The 14008-nt window shown below is 48.9% G+C and overlaps 1 non-coding gene across 1 annotated transcript; it reads right to left on the reverse strand.

Annotated features, from left to right (window-relative positions):
* Window positions 1-13712: 13712 nt before the first annotated feature.
* Window positions 13713-13786, reverse strand: TRNAN-GUU (transfer RNA asparagine (anticodon GUU)). The gene has a single exon. It is a non-coding gene; the product is annotated as a tRNA-Asn (tRNA).
* Between the last annotated feature and the right edge of the window lie 222 nt (window positions 13787-14008).

The following is a 14008-nucleotide window of genomic DNA, read 5'->3' on the forward strand; positions in this document are numbered from 1 at the left end:
TCATGCACATGTAGCTAGTTTAATAATTAGTAAATAATAAACTAGTAAAAGAAATAAGGATCTGTTCATGGACCCAGAACCTGACCTGATTTGATTTGCTCGACTCAATTTTCTCCTTATCGTTGATGTTAGAAGGAAAGAGAAATGTCTAATCGAGTCTAGAGAGTGAAAGAGACCTACCGTCGGAATCGGAAAATTTTGTGCTCTTTCCTTTTTGGTTTTTGGTGTGGACGTTTGACGGATTACCAAGGTCTTGGTTTCTCTTCCTCTGGGTTTCACTAAAACCAGTCAAAGTTGAAGGCGTTCTCTCTAATTATGCCTCTCTTGACATGGCTCATGTGTTCTACAAACACATATCAACCAATCGAGCGGTGGTTCAGTTGGTATGTTGTACTTGAGTAGTTCTAATGGATGTGCGGAATCGAATCATGCACCTTCGATAATTATTAATATCTTGTGTTAAATACGTAAGAAAAGAAGGAAAGACAGATTTTAATGTGGAAAGAGAAAATTGTGTCGTTTTTTATTTGGTAGAAAATAAGAGAGAAACCAATCTCTTTGTTCTCTCTTACTAATTATCAGACCAAATATAGACTAAGGCCAATGCAATTAGGTAAACAATTTACGGGGTGTTAGACACAACAACCTTATGCACACTTACCCACACCTCACTACAGCTGTATGGGAGATGTTCCCAATGTGGATAGATCAGTTGCATGTATTCTAGTCCAATTGTTGAAGAGGAGAAAGATAACTAGGGACATTTTGCCTAATTTAGATATATCTCTTTAGAGATGTAAATGGATTGGATTAAATTTGAATTAAGATATATTTGAATTCAATCCGATGTTGTTCATGTCGGATCTGATCTAAAGATTCAATTAGATCTGATAAGACTTGATTTGAATTCGAATCAATAAGTCAGATCTTCAGATCTTATTCAATTCGACTTGTTTTCTTTAAAGTTTAATAAATCATTAAAAGAAAAATAAAATATACTAATTTAAATAAAATAACAACAAAAATATAAGCATTTTTTAATTATTTTTGATGAAGGAAGATTTGGCCCGACCTCTTCATTATGTGACACGTGGCAGAAACGACAGTTCGGCAAAAGGGGCCAAGCCTAGGCAGGAAGGGGACACACCGCCGAACTGACCCACCTTGCAACAGCTCGGGACACACTTCGCCGAACTGACCCACCTTGCAACAGCTCGGGATACACTTCACCGAACTGACCCACCTTGTAACAGCTCGGGATAGACTTCGCCGAACTGACCCACCTTGTAACAGCTCGGGATAGACTTCGCCGAACTGACCCACCTTGTAACAGCTCGGGATACACTTCGCCGAACTGACCCACCTTGTAACAGCTCGGGATACACTTCGCCAAACTGACTCACCTTGTAACAGCTCGGGATACACTTCGCCGAACTGACTCACCTTGTAACAGTTCGGGATACCTCCGAGCTCAAGACCGCCTCGCTCAGCACTTCGCATCATCTTCTGGGCACCAAAGCCAAACAAGTCGTACCATACCTGACACTAGGGAAGTCCGTGCCCGAGGGCGCCACGCCTAACTGACTTGGGATCTGACGTTTGGCAGCAGCACTCTAAACGGCCACCTGCCACCGCCACTGACGCCGCCATCTCCAGTTAGACGGTTAGGCAGTGACGGTTCTGTCTCAGCAGAAAGGACGACGGCCGAGTTGACAAGCACAAGGGTAAACATACCCGATCTGACAAGGGCCTCGGGACGAGTACACGAAGTGACTATAAGAGCCCCCTGCCCCCCGACAACGGAGGTATGCAAACTTTGCGCTATCTGGTATTACCTTGCTTTTGAAGGATTCTAACTTGAGCTTCGGAGCCTCTACACCGGGTTCCCCCCGGAGCTTTCCCATCTCTTCTGTTTCAGGTTCCCTGCTACCCCGTTCAGAAGCAAGGCAGCGGACAACTAAGACCAGCCGGATCGCGCTCCATCAATTGGCGCCGTCTGTGGGAAAACGCTTCAAAAAGCCTCCCTCCAAACTTCGACACCCCCTTTTTTCTTCAAAAAACCCAACACTCATGGCCTCCTCCTGCAACACCGGACGTGGCACGGAGACAAACACCACTGGGGAGCAACTTCAGGTCTCCGTAGTGTGCGTTGGACAGTTCACCATCCCCCTTTCGGCGGATGGGATCCCCATCCTGAACACGCCACAAGCAGTGGCACCCGTAAACCCTCCTACCACAAACGTCCCCTTTCCTCTCCCCATTGAGACAACCTTCACTAAACCAACTGCCGTCCCCCTGGCAGCTAGCCAAATTGGAGGACCTGATGCAGTGCATGCGGGCAATGCAAGCCCAAATGCAACAGTTCCAGCAACACCAGCTTCACCAGCACCAAGTGCTGCACAAAATCTCCCAGTATCACTATCAACAGCAGTTCCCCCAACTGCCACTGAACCAACCACTACTTCCACCTCGCCACCCCGCTCCGAGGCCGGTCAAGGTCTCCCCGCAGGATGGGCGCCCCCGCCAGGCGAAGGCCTCCCGACCCCAGAACCACCCCAACAGCCAGGCCTCATCCCCAGGCCGAAGAGAGAAAAATGTCATCCCCGCCTCGCAACCGGCGGATGGGTCGAGAACCTCGCCCGCGAGGTCGGCACCCCGGCGCTCCAAGCCCGAGCTCCCGCTCACCGAAAATCGATTCAGCGCCCTGGTGGCAGACTACCAGCACTTCGGGCCCATCGAGCTCGGTAACACGGAGGCCAGTAGCGCCAGCACGAGGCCCGCTCAACGGTGAAGGCGCCGGCGAAGTCGCCAAACCGCCACCCGCGCCTTGTCGGAATTCAGAGGCAAAGCCACGAGCTTGAACGAGGTAGAGGCTACCCCGGCTCTCTCCATTCCTTCCCCCCTCGCATCGAAACTCCTGGCGGTCCCCTTACCCAGAGACTTCAAGCTCCCACCTCTGGACAAGTACGACGGGTCCTTCGACCCCAACGACCACGTTGACGCCTTTCAGTCGCAAATGCACCTCGCCAGGGCTAGCGAATCGTGCATCTGCGTGGCCTTTACCACCACCCTCAGGGGGGTAGCCCGCACTTGGTACAGGAACCTGGCCCTCGGGTCGATAAAGTGCTGGGCCCAGTTCATGCAAGTCTTCACCACACACTTCGTCACCAGCCGACAGTGCCCCAGAACAGAGGAAAGCATCTTCGGAGTGGTCCAAAGAGAAGGAAAATCTATTTGGGGCTACATCAAGCGGTTCAACGAAGCATGCTTGCAAATACCGCGGTTGGACCCCGCAGTGCAGCTTGCGGCGGCCAAAAGAGGGGTGACGCACAAAGAGTTCAAATGGCACATGGTGGCCAACCAGCCCCCGACCGTGGCCGAATTCCTCAAACTCGCGGATAAGTTCATGAGGACAGAGGAAGAAATCAACCAACGAACCGAAGGCGGGAACGAGAAAAGAAAGAGAGAAGGCGAGCTCTCCAACCCGGTGAATAGAAAAAACCCGACCCGGGAGCCGAAGCCGAACCAGTTCTTCCGGGCCCCCTAGCAGTTCGGACGGACTACACGCCGTTAAACACGAGGCGGACAGAGATCTTAATGACGATCAAAGATGCTCCGTACGTTAAGTGGCCACCTCGCCTGAAGGGAAATCCGAACGATAGAAACAAGAATTTGTATTGTAGTTTCCATAGAGACCATGGCCATAGCATCGAACAGTGTAATAACCTCCGGGACGAGATAGAGGGACTCATCCGTCGCGGATACTTGAGAAACTTTGTACAGCATAACAATAACAATAAAGCAGGTTGGCAAGGGGAGCACGAAAAGGATGCACCCGAGTCTAGCAACAGACCTGCCGAACCGTTGCAGAAGCAGCCTTCGGAAGAGAGGCCAGTTCGGGGAACCATCCATGTAATAGTGGGAGGATCGGTGGTAGCGGGGTGTACCTCGGCAGCAGCCCGGACTTCAGTTCGCGAAGCGGCCCTCGAAGAAAGGAACCCCCCAAAGAGACCAAAGACCGAAGAACCAATCTTTTTCACGGAGGACGACGCGCGAGGAGTCCACTACCCCCATGATGACGCGCTTGTCATTAAGCTAAGGATCAACGACTTTAAGGTCAGGCGCGTACTCGTAGATTCGGGCAACTCAGCGGACATCCTCTTCAAATCGGCATTTGACCAGCTGTAGTTAAAGAGGAGCGAGCTGAAGCCCGCGAACACTCCCCTCGTAGGTTTCAGCGGAGAGGAAGTTAGGCCCCTCGGAAAAATAACTGTCCCTGTGGAAGTCGGCACATGGCCTTGTGCGGTCAGAATCAACCATGATTTCCTGGTAGTCGCGACTCCCTCACCATACAATGCCATAATAGGGCGGCCGATCACGCATGTCCTACGGGCGGCGGTCTCCACCTACTATTTGGCCATGAAGTTCCCTACGGACATCGGTATAGGGGTAGCGCGGGGCGACCAGCTCGAGTCCCACAAGTGCTACGTTGCCGCCCTAAAGGGAAAAACCAAGGCGGCCGACGAACTCGAGTTGGAGCGGCCGGCGGAGCAAGGTGAGGAGCGAGATTCGCCCATGGAGGAAACAGTCGCAATCCCGACTTCAGCTACGGACCCAGCTCACACACTAAGCATCGGAGCTTCCATCGAAGACCCCCTACGAGCCGAACTGGTGAGTTTTTTACTTCAAAATTTAGATATTTTTGCCTGGTCCGCGGCTGACATGCCCGGCATTAGCCTCGGACTAATAACTCACAAACTTAATACTGACCCTATAGTCAGACCCGTTAGACAGAAGAAATGCAACTTAGCCCCAGAACGCTGGAGAGCGGTCGATGAGGAGGTTGAAAAGCTCCTCGCAACAAACTTCATAAGGGAAGTCCACTACCCGAGCTGGGTGGCCAACCCGGTGTTGGTAAAAAAGGCAAGCGGCAAGTGGCGCATGTGCGTCGACTATACCGACCTGAACCGAGCTTGCCCGAAAGATTGCTTCCCCCTCCCCAGAATTGACCGCCTAGTGGACGCGACCTCGGGAAACGAGTTGCTAAGCTTCCTGGACACCTACTCGGGCTACAACCAAGTTAGGATGGACCCATTCGATGAGGAAAAAACCAGCTTCATAACCGAGTTCGACCTGTATTGCTACAAAGTCATGCCCTTCGGACTAAAAAACGCCGGGGCAACTTTCCAAAGACTTGTAAATAAGCTATTTCGGCCCCTGATTGGTACGAAGATAGAGTGCTATGTAGACGACATGGTCGTCAAGACTCAGTTTTCACAAGAATTAATACAAGACTTAGATTCTGTTTTCCAAATCCTGCGTAACTTTAGCATGAAGTTGAATCCCAACAAATGTGTCTTCGGCGTCACCTCGGGCAAATTCCTAGGCTACATTGTCAATCGGCGTAGTATTGAGGCCAACCCGGACAAAATAAAAGTCATTCTAGATATGAAACCACCTCGGAAAGTAAAAGCGGTTCAGAGGCTAAACGGCCGCATAGCCGCTCTAAGCCGCTTCTTATCTAAGTCAGCAGACCGCTGCCTACCCTTCTTCAAGGCAGTCAAAGGTAAAGGGTTCGAATGGACCCAGGACTGCCAAGTTCGCGTTCGACGAACTAAAAGGTTACCTCGCTAGTGTGCCAACCTTAGCCCGGCCCGAGGTGGGCGAGGTCTTACAACTGTACCTCTCGGCGAGCGACGAGGCGGTCAGTTCGGTACTAATAAAGGAAACAGACCGGGTCCAACGACCCATATATTATGTTAGTAAAATTTTGCAGGGAGCAGAGGCAAGGTACCCGGAAATAGAAAAACTAGTATATGCCCTAGTAATAGCAGCTCGTAAACTCCGCCCGTACTTCCAGGCTCACACCGTCATCGTCCTAACTGACAAACCTCTTAGACAGGTTTTACTCAAACCCGAAGTCTCCGGTCGACTGACGAAATGGGCCATCGAACTCAGCGAGTACGACCTCCAGTACAAACCGAGAACCGCTATCAAGGCCCAAGCTTTGGCAAATTTTATCGGCGAGTGCACTTTCAGCCACGAAGCCCCATAGGTCAAGCCCGAGGTCCCCATTTGCGGCGAACCCGAAGCTCCTGAGCCCATAGAGTTCGAACCCCGTGAAGTAGCACCCAGTGTGGCATCTCTCCTGATCAGGCGAAGAGCGAATTGGGATGAGGAGCCCTGGATCCTTCACGTGGATGGTTCCTCGAACCGGCAGGGCAGCGGAGCTGGAATAGTCTTGTGCGGCCCGAGCGGCACAAAAGTAGAGTACGCACTACGCTTTGAGTTCGCGGCATCCAACAACGAGGCAGAGTACGAAGCACTGATCGCCGGGCTGGACCTAGCGCGAAAGGTTAAGGCAAAACACTTGGTCATCTGCAGCGATTCTCAGCTCGTGGTAAACCAAGTTACCGGCGAATACGAAGCACGCGATCTCTCCATGATCGCATATTTGGCCAAAGTAAAAGAAGCCCTGCTCAACTTCCGGTTACACATCATCAGGCAAATCCCGAGGTCCAAAAACACTAAGGCCGACGCCCTGTCCTGGTTAGCCAGCACGAGTCACAACAATATGAGAACTGTGTACATAGAGGACTTACCTCGGCCTAGTATTCTCGAGGGGACAGAGGAGGTCACTCCCATCTTAGAAGCAGAGCCGAGCTGGATCGATCCACTCGCGAGCTTCCTGATAGACAGAACCCTCCCTGCAGAACGCAATGCGGCCAAGAGGGTGCAGCGCCAGGTGGCCAAATACGTCATAATAGACGAACGGTTATACCGACGGTCGTACACACTCCCCTATTTGCGGTGCCTGCGACCTACCGAAGCTGAGTTTGTACTCCGCGACACTCATGAAGGCTTGTGCGGCGGACACTTGGGGGGCAGAGCACTCACCCAAAAGGCACTTCGACAAGGATACTACTGGCTAACGATGAAGGCAGAAGCTGTCAAGCTCGTCAGAAAATGCGACAAGTGTCAGAAGCACGCTAACATCCACCATCAACCTGCCTCCGACCTCAAATACCTTGCCAGCCCGTGGCCCTTTGCACAATGGGGCATCGACCTCCTAGGGCCATTCCCACCAGCAACAGGCGGAAGAAAATACTTAGTTGTTGCAGTAGATTACTTTACGAAGTGGATAGAAGGCGAACCTCTGGCAACTGTTACGGCCCGAAACATACAGAACTTCTTTTGGAAGAACATAGTATGTCGGTTCGGATTACATGGGGTTCTAATCTCCGACAACGGCAAACAGTTTGAGGATATCAAGTTCCAAGAGTGGTGCCAAGACATGGGGATTCGGCAAAATTTCACGTCAGTCGCGCACCCACTGGCAAATGGCCAGACAGAAGTGATGAACAGAGTCATCCTGCACGGACTGAAAGCACGTCTGGATCGTGCTAAGGGATTGTGGGCCGAAGAGCTACCAAGTGTCTTATGGGCTCACCGAACGACCGAAAAGCAGCCACGGGAGAAACCCCCTTCAAACCTCACCTATGGCACTGAAGCGGTGATCCCGGCGGAAATCGAAATACCAACGTTGCGATTAGAAACATACGACAATCGGACGAACGGAGACGAGTTACGCACTAACCTCGACCTACTGGACGAGGTAAGGGACCTCGCGCACATCCGAACAGCGGCATACCAGCAACAGGTAGCTCGCTACTACAATTGCAGAATAAAGCAACGAAGCTTCCGAGTTGGCGACCTGGTCCTCCGTAAGATTATGGTGCCCGAACCCGGCATCGGCAAGCTTGGACCTAATTGGGAAGGGCCCTATAAAGTAAAAACAGCGTTCGGGGGCGCATACGAACTCGAAACCTTGGAAGGCAAACGAGTACCCCAAACGTGGAACATCGTGAACTTGAGGCGACACTACCTATAAACCACCTAGCGAAGTGGATGAAATCAGGCCATGTGCCACAAGGCAAGCCGAGGAACTTCAGCACATTATCAGCTCGTCAAAAATCAGTTCGCGGCATAAAAGGCCACGGAAATTTAAAAACCCGGCAAAGAAACAGCTCGGGGAAGATGAGCAAGGGGAAAAAGACACTCCATTGCAAAAAACAGTACACTGGCAAAAAACAAAAAATTACATGCCCGGAGTCACTTCTTCGCCATCGGAAGGCACTTCAACAACACCCGAAGGCCCTGCCTCTCCTTCAGAGCCCGGCTCGCCATCGACAACATTGGCCATCTCCTGAGTTATACGCGAAGTGGTTATGGCACTTACATCGAGGTCGGGGTATGTATTCCGGATCATCCATCGGCTCAACTTGAACCCCCTCCTATAAGAGTCCACCATCAGATCGTCAAAATGCGGGGAGGCAATGTAGTCTTCAATTGCCTTCTTCTTGGCGTCTTCAATGCCTTGGGAAAAAATCTGTGTTCTCTCCCTAATGTCCTCCTGAAGATACTCGACTTGATGCTGCAAATCCAACTTCAAGTCCGCCATATGCTTGACAACTACCCCCATGGTCTCGGTGTCACGCTGAGACCTCGCCTGTCTAGCCACCGCAACGCGAGCAGCCTTTTCAGCAGCATAAGCAGCCGCCTCCGCAGACCGGGTATTTGCCTCTACAGCACGGAAGGCTTCTTCAGCAGCATGAGCGGCAGCCTCAGCAGCTCGCGCCTGTCGTGAGCTCCTCTCCACTTGGGCCGCCAAGGCATGAATCGAAGAATTCACCTACCAAAAGAAACAAGTGAGCAAAATGACAGCAGAAGCAACAGAATAAAAAAGGAAGACAGAATCTAACTTACCACCATGGCATGTGTTACGGCGCGGCAAGCGACCTGATTCAAGGGAAGATCGGTCCACGCCGCGACCTCCTCGGGGAAAGTAGCATCCCTACTCTTCTGAAGAGCGTAGTTTGGCGTCAACACGCTCCTAAACTCCCCTTGAGCTCCCGAGCTTGAGGGCCCAGCCCGCATATGAGCAGACCCAGAGTGAGCAGGAGCACTTGAGTATGCAGGAGCACCCATATGAGTGGTTTCAGCGTAAGGCGCCCCGGCAGTCTCGTGCACCGGTGGAGTCACTTCGGGCTCCCTGGGCAGATCCTCTGGCGTATGGTCTGGAGCTTGGGGCTCCTCATCCTGGGGCAGCTCGTTACGAGTTAGCTTGGCGACCCGCTTTCTCCTCTTCATACCTTGGAACAAACGCCCCCCACGAGTTCTCTTCGCATCCATCACACCTACAGAAACGAGTTCGACATCAAAAAAAAAAAAAGCCGCATAGCCAGAAACCTACCCGAACTCAGGCTGGCTGCAAAAAGCTTAGCCTCCGTTAAGTAGTGGTGGCACTTTAAGCCTTGCCGTGCCCATTGCTGGAGACCCTTCACTGTCTCTTTATCAAGAGTTACGCCCAAATCGGGAGCGGCCTCACCCCACCCGGTCTGAAAGGGCCATCCTTGTGCACTTCGCACGCCGAAGTAGTTCCGCTTCCAAGCCGGGACCTTATTAGGAAGATCGTGCAGAAGTTTGAAACCCTGGCGAGGAGAAAGGTAATACGCCCGTCTCCCCCCAGGAAGAGAACCTGCCTGTCTCTTGAGCATCAAGATAGAGGAGAATATCTCTAAGTCTAAGGGAAAGTTCTGCTCGCAAAAAAGGGAAATTGTCCCCACTAGGTTCCGAATAGAGTTCGGATGAAGCTGGCCAATGGTGACACCGAAGTGGTTTATGACTTCGACGAGAAGGGGATGGAAAGGAAGTCGCAACCCTGTAGCAAGCTGCTCTCGAAAAATCACGATCTCGTCGGGACCGTGTTCCCAAGGAAAGCTACCTGAAGGAATAAAATATGTGTACCCCCCAGGAAGATTATAAGACAGAAGTATGGATTGAAGCCCCTCAGGCGTCATGGTCGAAGGGCCAAACCAGTCTAGCATCCGACCTCGGCGGGAGGTAGACGCCAAACTGCCCGAAGTGACTCGACCTACTGGTTCGTAGTCCTCAAACTCCACCTCAGGATCACTGAGGCAGTCTGGGGACACGGCTCAGTTGGTGGAACCTACATCGGCCCTACTCGAAGAATCGTCTGAGCTATCAAAGCTAGACATTGGGGAAAAGAATTAAAGAAAGTACTCACCGGAAGGTTTGAAGAAATACCAAAGAACCGTGAACTGTATAACCAGCCTTGACGCGAGCTGGAAAAGACTTGGACGCGAGCTGAAGGGTTGGATGCGAACTCAATAGACAAATCGCAGAAGTGACAACAACCAGGGTCCCCCACTATTTATAGCTACAGTAACCAAGAATCGACCGTGCAGACCGAAGATGATCCGATGGCTCACGTTCTTACCGGCCACACAACCCTTAAGGTCGAGACGTGATTGGCGCACGTCTTTTCGAAAAAAAAGCGAAACGTCAGCGCGTCTTTTTGAAACCGACGTCGCTTCGACACGCATCTTTTCAAAACTGACGCGCCGCACGTCTCCCTGACAGTCGACCGCGCACATACAGCAGTGGCGTCCCTTTTTGAAATGACCCGCTGTCACGTCCCAGCGGCGCGAGTTGGTTTGAAATTTAAAACGCGCGGTCACAACCACCAGCGTTCTTGAGTAAGCACGTTCCCAGCCTCCTCGGAAACCGAAAGAACCCTAGCAAAAGCATCTCGTACAGTGAAGGTTTGAAGGACGAGACAAATCCACCAGCTACCTCGCGAAAACTCCCCGCACCATGGCAAGACCCTCGGCGCAAGGAGTGGGGGGCAATTGATGAAGGAAGATTTGGCCCAACCTCTTCATTATGTGACACGTGGCAGAAACGACAACTCGGCAAAAGGGGCCAAGCCTAGGCGGGAAGGGGACACACCGCCGAACTGACCCACCTTGCAACAGCTCAGGACACACTTCGCCGAACTGACCCACCTTGCAACAGCTCGGGATACACTTCGCCGAACTGACCCACCTTGTAACAGCTCGGGATAGACTTCGCCGAACTGACCCACCTTGTAACAGCTCAGGATACACTTCGCCGAACTGACCCACCTTGTAACAGCTCGGGATACACTTCGCCGAACTGACCCACCTTGTAACAGTTCGGGATACACTTCATCGAACTGACTCACCTTGTAACAGCTCGGGATACACTTCGCCGAACTGACTCACCTTGTAACAGTTCGGGATACCTTCGAGCTCAAGACCGCCTCGCTCAGCACTTTGCATCATCTTCTGGGCACCAAAGCCAAACAAGTCGTACCATGCCTGACACTAGGGAAGTCCGTGCCCGAGGGCGCCATGCCTAACTGACTTGGGATCTGACATTTAGCAGCAGCACTCTAAACGGCCACTTGCCACCGCCATTGACGCCGCCATCTCCAGTTAGACGGTTAGGCAGTGATGGTTCTGTCTCAGCAGAAAGGACGACGGCTGAGTTGACAAGCACAAGGGTAATCATACCCCCGACAACGGAGGTATGCAAACTTTGCGCTATCTGGTATTACCTTGCTTTTGAAGGATTCTAACTTGAGCTTCGGAGCCTCTACACCGGGTTCCCCCCGGAGCTTTCCCATCTCTTCCGTTTCAAGTTCCCTGCTACCCCGTTCAGAAGCAAGGCAGCGGACAGCTAAGACCAGCCGGATCGCGCTCCATCAATTTTCATCATATATACTTGTTTTTTATAAAAAATAAATAATATAACAAATTTATAAAAATATAAAATGAATAAATAACATATATATGTATTATATATTTATATTTATAAATATTTTAATATATATCAAATCGGATAGAGGAATGATCCAAATCCAATCCAATTTTTTGACCAGATCCTATTACCCAATCCAAAGATCCGAATAAGAGCAATCCAAATTCGACAAAGTAGGATCGAATCTCGGATTGGATAAGTTGCTTTAAACTTCAATTTGCTCAAAACAGCTCTAATTGTAACCTGCCTTTATTGAAATTCTATATACATTATCATTTCGTTTAGTACAATTCTGTTCTATATCCATAAGAGGCAAAAAACTAGTCAAGATGACGTGACAAGTTTTAACCCAAAGACCTCTCTCCACGTGGCAAAAGAAAAAGGAGAGATTCTTTCATTTTGATTCAAAAGAAGGATGCCATCACATGAACAGTCGCCTTGAGGCATCTTGTTCTTGTTAGAAACCACTTCAATTCAACCACTCTGTCCAGTCATTTGTCTTCTTCTAATTATTATTCCTTTTCTACACCAAACGCCAATTATTGACACTTTATCTTTTTTATTTAGTTTATAGATAAAAAAAAGGTCCCTGTCTCCTTATCCAACGTGATACATTTGATATTATTATATGATTTGAATTTTAATGAATACCACCTGGTTGGTCATCTCTTTTATGATAACTCTTGATTGATTTTAATTTTTTCGGATTTTCTTGGTTTATTTTCATTCGAATTTTCTTGATTTATTTTCATATTATTGTGTCCACCTTTCTTGCGTGGGATTGAAATCATGAGGGAGAGAACTGCACTGCAATGAAATAAAACAAAATAAGTAAATTTTGAAACAAAACAATAAACCATAATTTGTATCTAAATCAAGATATAGATTTCATCCATCCAACACAATCTCCTCTAATATATTATTAGTATCCTTGATTACTATAACAATACAAACTTAGCGTTTCTTTGACATCGATGTTGTTGCTCCAGAAAACGGCTGAACATTAACGCTACATTGAAAAAAACGGTGTTCCAAAAAACGCCTATTTATTTTGAACCATTTTTTCATAAAAAGCAGTGCTTCAAACAATACTTTAGAAATCAGGAATGCATGACTTGGAGCAATGCCAAATTTGACGTTTCCTGGAGCTGCAGCTCATTGCTGCCAACAGGGACATGAACTGCAGTGACAGGGACATGACATAGCACTAGATATATAATAGGTATCAGTGCTGAAAATGTTTCCTGGAGCATTGGTATCAAACAGAAAACGTTGCTATTGCTCCAGAAAACGTCCTACCTAACATCAACATTTCCTAGAAAACGATGCTTTCAACCCACACATCATATAGCAGCATGAGAAAGTTGTGTTGTATCTGCAGTATAGATGTTAAACATAGTCTTAAGCATCACATCACTTATTAATGAGCTGACCTGTTCATGGGCCGGGTAGCCCGATGTCCCGGCCCACACCCCAATCGGGATTGGTCATGTAATTAGGCTCGCGGGCCTGACCTCGGGCCTAACACAGTAAGCCCGACTGTGTTTCGGGCCGGGCTCGGGATTTATCAAAAAAGCCCGGTTTGACTCAGCATTATATATTTTTTAAAATATATAATATGTAATGTATATATTATATAAAATATATAAATAATATAATATTTACTAAAATATATATTTATAATTTAATATATACATTTTTTATTCTTTTCTTTATAATCTCTCTTTCTCTCTCTTTCTCTCTCTCTCTCTTTAGCCGCTAATAGTATGGGCTAAATTTTGGGCTCGGGCTTTTTATGAGGACCGGGCTCAGGCCCAAGTTATAAGCCCGATGGTCGGGCTGGGCCTTAGAAAATTCTGTTAATACAGAGTGAAAGCTCGGCCCGACCCATGAACAGATCTATTGATGAGTTGCTGAAAATATTTACTAGAACATTAATACCAAACAAAAAACGTTGCTATTACTCCAGAAAATGTCTTATCTAACAACAACATTTTCAAACAAAGAAAAGTTGTGTTGTATCTGCAGCATAGATGCCAATTTATCTTCAATTTCACCAAGCTACTCGCTAGAAGAAGGGCTTGAACCTTCGACCTTGTGGTTAACAGCCACACGCTCTAACCAACTGAGCTATTCCAGCAATTGACGATTAAAATTTAAAAGTATATGACTAAATTACGTGTCCCTTTTTTCATCTGATTGAGTTGGATTATTTTCTTTCGTTTCTCAATGATTCATATATGAAAAGGTACAAACTTGAAGAAATCATCAATTCAATTCTGTTCACAGCTCTCATTTTTATTTCTTCAGCCAAGAAATGAGTTGATTCCTTGTAGGGCTGTTCATGGGTCGGGTTGGGTTG

The sequence above is a fragment of the Nelumbo lutea genome, chromosome 4 (genome assembly GCF_056320005.1).
Source record: "Nelumbo lutea isolate HS-2025 chromosome 4, American lotus-T2T, whole genome shotgun sequence".
NCBI lineage: Eukaryota > Viridiplantae > Streptophyta > Magnoliopsida > Proteales > Nelumbonaceae > Nelumbo > Nelumbo lutea.